Source organism: Anthonomus grandis, chromosome 16, assembly GCF_022605725.1.
Source record: "Anthonomus grandis grandis chromosome 16, icAntGran1.3, whole genome shotgun sequence".
Classification (NCBI taxonomy): Eukaryota; Metazoa; Arthropoda; class Insecta; order Coleoptera; family Curculionidae; genus Anthonomus; species Anthonomus grandis.
Genome location: NC_065561.1, coordinates 16135962 through 16148056, shown reverse-complemented (window position 1 = coordinate 16148056; position 12095 = coordinate 16135962). Strand labels below are relative to the sequence as shown.

The following is a 12095-nucleotide window of genomic DNA, read 5'->3' as shown; positions in this document are numbered from 1 at the left end:
CACATCTCGTGAGAGTGTATACCCCCCCCGTATCGAATTTTTCACCAAAAATTGATTTTTTTCGAATTTGAATTAACTATACCAGCGGCTTGTTCCCATCACCTACAACACGAAAACACCCGGGTTATAATGAGTTTCGATAAAAACTAAGGGAATTATAGCACTTTGAAAATGCGAAAAAATCGATTTTCTTTAAACCCCAAAAATAGCTATAGAAACCCCTATCAGCGGCTTATTCCCATCACCTACATTACGAAAACACCGGGTTATAACGAAATTCGACCAGAACAAGTGGAAATATAGCTCTTTGAAAATTCGGAAAAAAAGTCAATTTTTTACCCCCGTTTTTGAGCCCAAAAATGGGCCACAAAAATGCAAGATCTCAGCTAATATGGGAGCTACGACCTTGCGGATGGCCTCGTTGGATTCAGAAGGACGAAACTAAGAGAAAACCGTTGGAATTTTCCCGATAGCTCCCATAGAGGCCGAGATATAGACCTTCAAAGTTTGGGTTTTTTCATTTTACGGGTATTACCCCCCCGTATCGAAATTTTTCACCAAAAAATTGATTTTTTTCGAATTTGAATTAACTATACCAGCGGCTTGTTCCCATCACCTACAACACGAAAACACCGGGTTATAATGAGTTTCGATAAAAACTAAGGGAATTATAGCACTTTGAAAATGCGAAAAATCGATTTTCTTTAAACCCCAAAATAACTTTAGAAACCCCTATCAGCGGCTTATTCCCATCACCTACATTACGAAAACACCGGGTTATAACGAAATTCGACCAGAACAAGTGGAAATATAGCTCTTTGAAAATTCGGAAAAAAGTCAATTTTTTACCCCGTTTTTGAGCCCAAAAATGGGCCACAAAAATGCAAGATCTCAGCTAATATGGGAGCTACGACCTTGCGGATGGCCTCGTTGGATTCAGAAGGACGAAACTAAGACAAAACCGTTAAAATTTTCCCGATAGCTTCCATAGAAGCCGAGATATAGACCTTCAAAGTTTGGGTTTTTTCATTTTTACGGGTATACCCCCCCGTATCGAATTTTTCACCAAAAATTGATTTTTTTCGAATTTGAATTAACTATACCAGCGGCTTGTTCCCATCACCTACAACACGAAAACACCGAGTTATAATGAGTTTCGATAAAAACTAAGGGAATTATAGCACTTTGAAAATGCGAAAAATCGATTTTCTTTAAAACCCAAAATAACTTTAGAAACCCCTATCAGCGGCTTATTCCCATCACCTACATTACGAAAACACCGGGTTATAACGAAATTCGACCAGAACAAGTGGAAATATAGCTCTTTGAAAATTCGGAAAAAAGTCAATTTTTTACCCCCGTTTTTGAGCCCAAAAATGGGCCACAAAAATGCAAGATCTCAGCTAATATGGGAGCTACGACCTTGCGGATGGCCTTGTTGGATTCAGAAGGACGAAACTAAGACAAAACCGTTGGAGTTTTCCCGATAGCTTCCATAGAAGCCGAGATATAGACCTTCAAAGTTTGGGTTTTTTCATTTTACGGGTATACCCCCCCGTATCGAATTTTTCACCAAAATTGATTTTTTTCGAATTTGAATTAACTATACCAGCGGCTTGTTCCCATCACCTACAACACGAAAACACCGGGTTATAATGAGTTTCGATAAAAACTAAGGGAATTATAGCACTTTGAAAATGCGAAAAAATCGATTTTCTTTAAACCCAAAAATTGCTATCGAAACCCCTATCAGCGGCTTATTCCCATCACCTACATTACGAAAACACCGGGTTATAACGAAATTCGACCAGAACAAGTGGAAATATAGCTCTTTGAAACTTCGGAAAAAAAGTCAATTTTTTACCCCGTTTTTGAGCCCAAAAATGGGCCACAAAAAATGCAAGATCTCAGCTAATATGGGAGCTACGACCTTGCGGATGGCCTCGTTGGATTCAGAAGGACGAAACTAAGACAAAACCGTTAAAATTTTCCCGATAGCTTCCATAGAAGCCGAGATATAGACCTTCAAAGTTTGGGTTTTTTTCATTTTACGGGTATACCCCCCCGTATCGAATTTTTCACCAAAAATTGATTTTTTTTCGAATTTGAATTAACTATACCAGCGGCTTGTTCCCATCATCTACAACACGAAAACACCGGGTTATAATGAGTTTCGATAAAAACTAAGGGAATTATAGCACTTTGAAAATGCGAAAAATCGATTTTCTTTAAACCCAAAAATTGCTATCGAAACCCCTATCAGCGGCTTATTCCCATCACCTACATTACGAAAACACCGGGTTATAACGAAATTCGACCAGAACAAGTGGAAATATAGCTCTTTGAAACTTCGGAAAAAAGTCAATTTTTTACCCCGTTTTTGAGCCCAAAAATGGGCCACAAAAATGCAAGATCTCAGCTAATATGGAGCTACGACCTTGCGGATGGCCTCGTTGGATTCAGAAGGACGAAACTAAGACAAAACCGTTAAAATTTTCCCGATAGCTTCCATAGAAAGCCGAGATATAGACCTTCAAAGTTTGGGTTTTTTCATTTTACGGGTATACCCCCCCCGTATCGAATTTTTCACCCAAAAATTGATTTTTTTTCGAATTTGAATTAACTATACCAGCGGCTTGTTCCCATCATCTACAACACGAAAACCACCGGGTTATAATGAGTTTCGATAAAAACTAAGGGAATTATAGCACTTTGAAAATGCGAAAAATCGATTTTCTTTAAAACCCAAAATAACTTTAGAAACCCCTATCAGCGGCTTATTCCCATCACCTACATTACGAAAAACACCGGGTTATAACGAAATTCGACCCAGAACAAGTGGAAATATAGCTCTTTGAAAATTCGGAAAAAAGTCAATTTTTTTACCCCCGTTTTTGGAGCCCAAAAATGGGCCACAAAAATGCAAGATCTCAGCTAATATGGCGAGCTACGACCTTGCGGATGGCCTCGTTGGATTCAGAAGGACGAAACTAAGACAAAACCGTTGGAATTTTCCCGATAGCTTCCATAGAAGCCGAGATATAGACCTTCAAAGTTTGGGTTTTTTCATTTTACGGGTATACCCCCCCCGTATCGAATTTTTCACCAAAAATTGATTTTTTTCGAATTTGAATTAACTATACCAGCGGCTTGTTCCCATCACCTACAACACGAAAACACCGGGTTATAATGAGTTTCGATAAAAACTAAGGGAATTATAGCACTTTGAAAATGCGAAAAATCGATTTTCTTTAAACCCCAAAATAACTTTAGAAACCCCTATCAGCGGCTTATTCCCATCACCTACATTACGAAAACACCGGGTTATAACGAAATTCGACCAGAACAAGTGGAAATATAGCTCTTTGAAACTTCGGAAAAAAGTCAATTTTTTACCCCGTTTTTGAGCCCAAAAATGGGCCACAAAAATGCAAGATCTCAGCTAATATGGGAGCTACGACCTTGCGGATGGCCTCGTTGGATTCAGAAGGACGAAACTAAGACAAAACCGTTAAAATTTTCCCGATAGCTTCCATAGAAGCCGAGATATAGACCTTCAAAGTTTGGGTTTTTTCATTTTACGGGTATACCCCCCCGTATCGAATTTTTCACCAAAAATTGATTTTTTTCGAATTTGAATTAACTATACCAGCGGCTTGTTCCCATCATCTACAACACGAAAACACCGGGTTATAATGAGTTTCGATAAAAACTAAGGGAATTATAGCACTTTGAAAATGCGAAAAATCGATTTTCTTTAAAACCCAAAATAACTTTAGAAACCCCTATCAGCGGCTTATTCCCATCACCTACATTACGAAAACACCGGGTTATAACGAAATTCGACCAGAACAAGTGGAAATATAGCTCTTTGAAAATTCGGAAAAAAGTCAATTTTTTACCCCGTTTTTGAGCCCAAAAATGGGCCACAAAAATGCAAGATCTCAGCTAATATGGGAGCTACGACCTTGCGGATGGCCTCGTTGGATTCAGAAGGACGAAACTAAGACAAAACCGTTGGAATTTTCCCGATAGCTTCCATAGAAGCCGAGATATAGACCTTCAAAGTTTGGGTTTTTTCATTTTACGGGTATACCCCCCCGTATCGAATTTTTCACCAAAAATTGATTTTTTTCGAATTTGAATTAACTATACCAGCGGCTTGTTCCCATCACCTACAACACGAAAACACCGGGTTATAATGAGTTTCGATAAAAACTAAGGGAATTATAGCACTTTGAAAATGCGAAAAATCGATTTTCTTTAAACCCAAAAATTGCTATCGAAACCCCTATCAGCGGCTTATTCCCATCACCTACATTACGAAAACACCGGGTTATAACGAAATTCGACCAGAACAAGTGGAAATATAGCTCTTTGAAACTTCGGAAAAAAGTCAATTTTTTACCCCGTTTTTGAGCCCAAAAATGGGCCACAAAAATGCAAGATCTCAGCTAATATGGGAGCTACGACCTTGCGGATGGCCTCGTTGGATTCAGAAGGACGAAACTAAGACAAAACCGTTGGAATTTTCCCGATAGCTTCCATAGAAGCCGAGATATAGACCTTCAAAGTTTGGGTTTTTTCATTTTACGGGTATACCCCCCCGTATCGAATTTTTCACCAAAAATTGATTTTTTTCGAATTTGAATTAACTATACCAGCGGCTTGTTCCCATCACCTACAACACGAAAACACCGAGTTATAATGAGTTTCGATAAAAACTAAGGGAATTATAGCACTTTGAAAATGCGAAAAATCGATTTTCTTTAAACCCAAAAATTGCTATCGAAACCCCTATCAGCGGCTTATTCCCATCACCTACATTACGAAAACACCGGGTTATAACGAAATTCGACCAGAACAAGTGGAAATATAGCTCTTTGAAACTTCGGAAAAAAGTCAATTTTTTACCCCGTTTTTGAGCCCAAAAATGGGCCACAAAAATGCAAGATCTCAGCTAATATGGGAGCTACGACCTTGCGGATGGCCTCGTTGGATTCAGAAGGACGAAACTAAGACAAAACCGTTAAAATTTTCCCGATAGCTTCCATAGAAGCCGAGATATAGACCTTCAAAGTTTGGGTTTTTTCATTTTACGGGTATACCCCCCCGTATCGAATTTTTCACCAAAAATTGATTTTTTTCGAATTTGAATTAACTATACCAGCGGCTTGTTCCCATCATCTACAACACGAAAACACCGGGTTATAATGAGTTTCGATAAAAACTAAGGGAATTATAGCACTTTGAAAATGCGAAAAATCGATTTTCTTTAAAACCCAAAATAACTTTAGAAACCCCTATCAGCGGCTTATTCCCATCACCTACATTACGAAAACACCGGGTTATAACGAAATTCGACCAGAACAAGTGGAAATATAGCTCTTTGAAAATTCGGAAAAAAGTCAATTTTTTACCCCGTTTTTGAGCCCAAAAATGGGCCACAAAAATGCAAGATCTCAGCTAATATGGGAGCTACGACCTTGCGGATGGCCTCGTTGGATTCAGAAGGACGAAACTAAGACAAAACCGTTGGAATTTTCCCGATAGCTTCCATAGAAGCCGAGATATAGACCTTCAAAGTTTGGGTTTTTTCATTTTACGGGTATACCCCCCCGTATCGAATTTTTCACCAAAAATTGATTTTTTTCGAATTTGAATTAACTATACCAGCGGCTTGTTCCCATCACCTACAACACGAAAACACCGGGTTATAATGAGTTTCGATAAAAACTAAGGGAATTATAGCACTTTGAAAATGCGAAAAATCGATTTTCTTTAAACCCCAAAATAACTTTAGAAACCCCTATCAGCGGCTTATTCCCATCACCTACATTACGAAAACACCGGGTTATAACGAAATTCGACCAGAACAAGTGGAAATATAGCTCTTTGAAACTTCGGAAAAAAGTCAATTTTTTACCCCGTTTTTGAGCCCAAAAATGGGCCACAAAAATGCAAGATCTCAGCTAATATGGGAGCTACGACCTTGCGGATGGCCTCGTTGGATTCAGAAGGACGAAACTAAGACAAAACCGTTAAAATTTTCCCGATAGCTTCCATAGAAGCCGAGATATAGACCTTCAAAGTTTGGGTTTTTTCATTTTACGGGTATACCCCCCCGTATCGAATTTTTCACCAAAAATTGATTTTTTTCGAATTTGAATTAACTATACCAGCGGCTTGTTCCCATCATCTACAACACGAAAACACCGGGTTATAATGAGTTTCGATAAAAACTAAGGGAATTATAGCACTTTGAAAATGCGAAAAATCGATTTTCTTTAAAACCCAAAATAACTTTAGAAACCCCTATCAGCGGCTTATTCCCATCACCTACATTACGAAAACACCGGGTTATAACGAAATTCGACCAGAACAAGTGGAAATATAGCTCTTTGAAAATTCGGAAAAAAGTCAATTTTTTACCCCGTTTTTGAGCCCAAAAATGGGCCACAAAAATGCAAGATCTCAGCTAATATGGGAGCTACGACCTTGCGGATGGCCTCGTTGGATTCAGAAGGACGAAACTAAGACAAAACCGTTGGAATTTTCCCGATAGCTTCCATAGAAGCCGAGATATAGACCTTCAAAGTTTGGGTTTTTTCATTTTACGGGTATACCCCCCCGTATCGAATTTTTCACCAAAAATTGATTTTTTTCGAATTTGAATTAACTATACCAGCGGCTTGTTCCCATCACCTACAACACGAAAACACCGGGTTATAATGAGTTTCGATAAAAACTAAGGGAATTATAGCACTTTGAAAATGCGAAAAATCGATTTTCTTTAAACCCAAAAATTGCTATCGAAACCCCTATCAGCGGCTTATTCCCATCACCTACATTACGAAAACACCGGGTTATAACGAAATTCGACCAGAACAAGTGGAAATATAGCTCTTTGAAACTTCGGAAAAAAGTCAATTTTTTACCCCGTTTTTGAGCCCAAAAATGGGCCACAAAAATGCAAGATCTCAGCTAATATGGGAGCTACGACCTTGCGGATGGCCTCGTTGGATTCAGAAGGACGAAACTAAGACAAAACCGTTGGAATTTTCCCGATAGCTTCCATAGAAGCCGAGATATAGACCTTCAAAGTTTGGGTTTTTTCATTTTACGGGTATACCCCCCCGTATCGAATTTTTCACCAAAAATTGATTTTTTTCGAATTTGAATTAACTATACCAGCGGCTTGTTCCCATCACCTACAACACGAAAACACCGAGTTATAATGAGTTTCGATAAAAACTAAGGGAATTATAGCACTTTGAAAATGCGAAAAATCGATTTTCTTTAAAACCCAAAATAACTTTAGAAACCCCTATCAGCGGCTTATTCCCATCACCTACATTACGAAAACACCGGGTTATAACGAAATTCGACCAGAACAAGTGGAAATATAGCTCTTTGAAAATTCGGAAAAAAGTCAATTTTTTACCCCGTTTTTGAGCCCAAAAATGGGCCACAAAAATGCAAGATCTCAGCTAATATGGGAGCTACGACCTTGCGGATGGTCTCGTTGGATTCAGAAGGACGAAACTAAGACAAAACCGTTGGAATTTTCCCGATAGCTTCCATAGAAGCCGAGATATAGACCTTCAAAGTTTGGGTTTTTTCATTTTACGGGTATACCCCCCCGTATCGAATTTTTCACCAAAAATTGATTTTTTTCGAATTTGAATTAACTATACCAGCGGCTTGCTCCCATCACCTACAACACGAAAACACCGGGTTATAATGAGTTTCGATAAAAACTAAGGGAATTATAGCACTTTGAAAATGCGAAAAATCGATTTTCTTTAAACCCAAAAATTGCTATCGAAACCCCTATCAGCGGCTTATTCCCATCACCTACATTACGAAAACACCGGGTTATAACGAAATTCGACCAGAACAAGTGGAAATATAGCTCTTTGAAAATTCGGAAAAAAGTCAATTTTTTACCCCGTTTTTGAGCCCAAAAATGGGCCACAAAAATGCAAGATCTCAGCTAATATGGGAGCTACGACCTTGCGAATGGCCTCGTTGGATTCAGAAGGACGAAACTAAGACAAAACCGTTGGAATTTTCCCGATAGCTCCCATAGAAGCCGAGATATAGACCTTCAAAGTTTGGGTTTTTTCATTTTACGGGTATACCCCCCCGTATCGAATTTTTCACCAAAAATTGATTTTTTTCGAATTTGAATTAACTATACCAGCGGCTTGTTCCCATCACCTACAACACGAAAACACCGGGTTATAATGAGTTTCGATAAAAACTAAGGGAATTATAGCACTTTGAAAATGCGAAAAATCGATTTTCTTTAAACCCAAAAATTGCTATCGAAACCCCTATCAGCGGCTTATTCCCATCACCTACATTACGAAAACACCGGGTTATAACGAAATTCGACCAGAACAAGTGGAAATATAGCTCTTTGAAAATTCGGAAAAAAGTCAATTTTTTACCCCGTTTTTGAGCCCAAAAATGGGCCACAAAAATGCAAGATCTCAGCTAATGTGGGAGCTACGACCTTGCGGATGGTCTCGTTGGATTCAGAAGGACGAAACTAAGACAAAACCGTTGGAATTTTCCCGATAGCTCCCATAGAAGCCGAGATATAGACCTTCAAAGTTTGGGTTTTTTCATTTTACGGGTATACCCCTCCGTATCGAATTTTTCACCAAAAATTGATTTTTTTCGAATTTGAATTAACTATACCAGCGGCTTGTTCCCATCACCTACAACACGAAAACACCGGGTTATAATGAGTTTCGATAAAAACTAAGGGAATTATAGCACTTTGAAAATGCGAAAAATCGATTTTCTTTAAACCCAAAAATTGCTATCGAAACCCCTATCAGCGGCTTATTCCCATCACCTACATTACGAAAACACCGGGTTATAACGAAATTCGACCAGAACAAGTGGAAATATAGCTCTTTGAAAATTCGGAAAAAAGTCAATTTTTTACCCCGTTTTTGAGCCCAAAAATGGGCCACAAAAATGCAAGATCTCAGCTAATATGGGAGCTACGACCTTGCGGATGGCCTCGTTGGATTCAGAAGGCCGAAACTAAGACAAAACCGTTGGAATTTTCCCGATAGCTCCCATAGAAGCCGAGATATAGACCTTCAAAGTTTGGGTTTTTTCATTTTACGGGTATACCCCCCCGTATCGAATTTTTCACCAAAAATTGATTTTTTTCGAATTTGAATTAACTATACCAGCGGCTTGTTCCCATCACCTACAACACGAAAACACCGGGTTATAATGAGTTTCGATAAAAACTAAGGGAATTATAGCAAGTGGAAATATAGCTCTTTGAAAATTCGGAAAAAAGTCAATTTTTTACCCCGTTTTTGAGCCCAAAAATGGGCCACAAAAATGCAAGATCTCAGCTAATATGGGAGCTACGACCTTGCGGATGGCCTCGTTGGATTCAGAAGGACGAAACTAAGACAAAACCGTTGGAATTTTCCCGATAGCTTCCATAGAAGCCGAGATATAGACCTTCAAAGTTTGGGTTTTTTCATTTTACGGGTATACCCCTCCGTATCGAATTTTTCACCAAAAATTGATTTTTTTCGAATTTGAATTAACTATACCAGCGGCTTGTTTCCATCACCTACAACACGAAAACACCGGGTTATAATGAGTTTCGATAAAAACTAAGGGAATTATAGCACTTTGAAAATGCGAAAAATCGATTTTCTTTAAACCCAAAAATTGCTATCGAAACCCCTATCAGCGGCTTATTCTTATCACCTACATTACGAAAACACCGGGTTATAACGAAATTCGAACAGAACAAGTGGAAATGTAGCTCTTTGAAAATTCGGAAAAAAGTCAATTTTTTACCCCGTTTTTGAGCCCAAAAATGGGCCACAAAAATGCAAGATCTCAGCTAATATGGGAGCTACGACCTTGCGGATGGCCTCGTTGGATTCAGAAGGACGAAACTAAGAGAAAACCGTTGGAATTTTCCCGATAGCTCCCATAGAGGCCGAGATATAGACCTTCAAAGTTTGGGTTTTTTCATTTTACGGGTATACCCCCCCGTATCGAATTTTTCACCAAAAATTGATTTTTTTCGAATTTGAATTAACAATACCAGCGGCTTGTTCCCATCACCTACAACACGAAAACACCAGGTTATAATGAGTTTCGATAAAAACTAAGGGAATTATAGCACTTTGAAAATGCGAAAAATCGATTTTCTTTAAACCCAAAAATTGCTATCGAAACCCCTATCAGCGGCTTATTCCCATCACCTACATTACGAAAACACCGGGTTATAACGAAATTCGACCAGAACAAGTGGAAATATAGCTCTTTGAAAATTCGGAAAAAAGTCAATTTTTTACCCCGTTTTTGAGCCCAAAAATGGGCCACAAAAATGCAAGATCTCAGCTAATATGGGAGCTACGACCTTGCGGATGGCCTCGTTGGATTCAGAAGGACGAAACTAAGACAAAACCGTTGGAATTTTCCCGATAGCTCCCATAGAAGCCGAGATATAGACCTTCAAAGTTTGGGTTTTTTCATTTTACCGAGATATAGACCTTCAAAGTTTGGGTTTTTTCATTTTACGGGTATACCCCCCCGTATCGAATTTTTCACCAAAAATTGATTTTTTTCGAATTTGAATTAACTATACCAGCGGCTTGTTCCCATCACCTACAACACGAAAACACCGGGTTATAATGAGTTTCGATAAAAACTAAGGGAATTATAGCACTTTGAAAATGCGAAAAATCGATTTTCTTTAAACCCAAAAATTGCTATCGAAACCCCTATCAGCGGCTTATTCCCATCACCTACATTACGAAAACACCGGGTTATAACGAAATTCGACCAGAACAAGTGGAAATATAGCTCTTTGAAAATTCGGAAAAAAGTCAATTTTTTACCCCGTTTTTGAGCCCAAAAATGGGCCACAAAAATGCAAGATCTCAGCTAATATGGGAGCTACGACCTTGCGGATGGCCTCGTTGGATTCAGAAGGACGAAACTAAGACAAAACCGTTGGAATTTTCCCGATAGCTCCCATAGAAGCCGAGATATAGACCTTCAAAGTTTGGGTTTTTTCATTTTACGGGTATACCCCCCCGTATCGAATTTTTCACCAAAAACTGATTTTTTTCGAATTTGAATTAACTATACCAGCGGCTTGTTCCCATCACCTACAACACGAAAACACCAGGTTATAATGAGTTTCGATAAAAACTAAGGGAATTATAGCACTTTGAAGAGGCGAAAAATCGATTTTCTTTAAACCCAAAAATAGCTATAGAAACCCCTATCAGCGGCTTATTCCCATCACCTACATTACGAAAACACCGGGTTATAACGAAATTCGACCAGAACAAGTGGAAATATAGCTCTTTGAAAATTCGGAAAAAAGTCAATTTTTTACCCCGTTTTTGAGCCCAAAAATGGGCCACAAAAATGCAAGATCTCAGCTAATATGGGAGCTACGACCTTGCGGATAGCCTCGTTGGATTCAGAAGGACGAAACTAAGAGAAAACCGTTGGAATTTTCCCGATAGCTCCCATAGAGGCCGAGATATAGACCTTCAAAGTTTGGGTTTTTTCATTTTACGGGTATACCCCCCCGTATCGAATTTTTCACCAAAAATTGATTTTTTTCGAATTTGAATTAACTATACCAGCGGCTTGTTCCCATCACCTACAACACGAAAACACCGGGTTATAATGAGTTTCGATAAAAACTAAGGGAATTATAGCACTTTGAAAATGCGAAAAATCGATTTTCTTTAAACCCAAAAATTGCTATCGAAACCCCTATCAGCGGCTTATTCCCATCACCTACATTACGAAAACACCGGGTTATAACGAAATTCGACCAGAACAAGTGGAAATATAGCTCTTTGAAAATTCGGAAAAAAGTCAATTTTTTACCCCGTTTTTGAGCCCAAAAATGGGCCACAAAAATGCAAGATCTCAGCTAATATGGGAGCTACGACCTTGCGGATGGCCTCGTTGGATTCAGAAGGACGAAACTAAGACAAAACCGTTGGAATTTTCCCGATAGCTCCCATAGAAGCCGAGATATAGACCTTCAAAGTTTGGGTTTTTTCATT

General features: G+C 38.8%; 1 protein-coding gene across 1 annotated transcript in view; it reads left to right on the top strand.

Moving 5' to 3' along the window:
- LOC126745892 (mitochondrial import inner membrane translocase subunit Tim21) overlaps positions 1-12095 on the top strand; it is a 580089-nt gene that overhangs the window by 265052 nt on the left and 302942 nt on the right. The gene's annotated exons all lie outside the window — the stretch shown is intronic.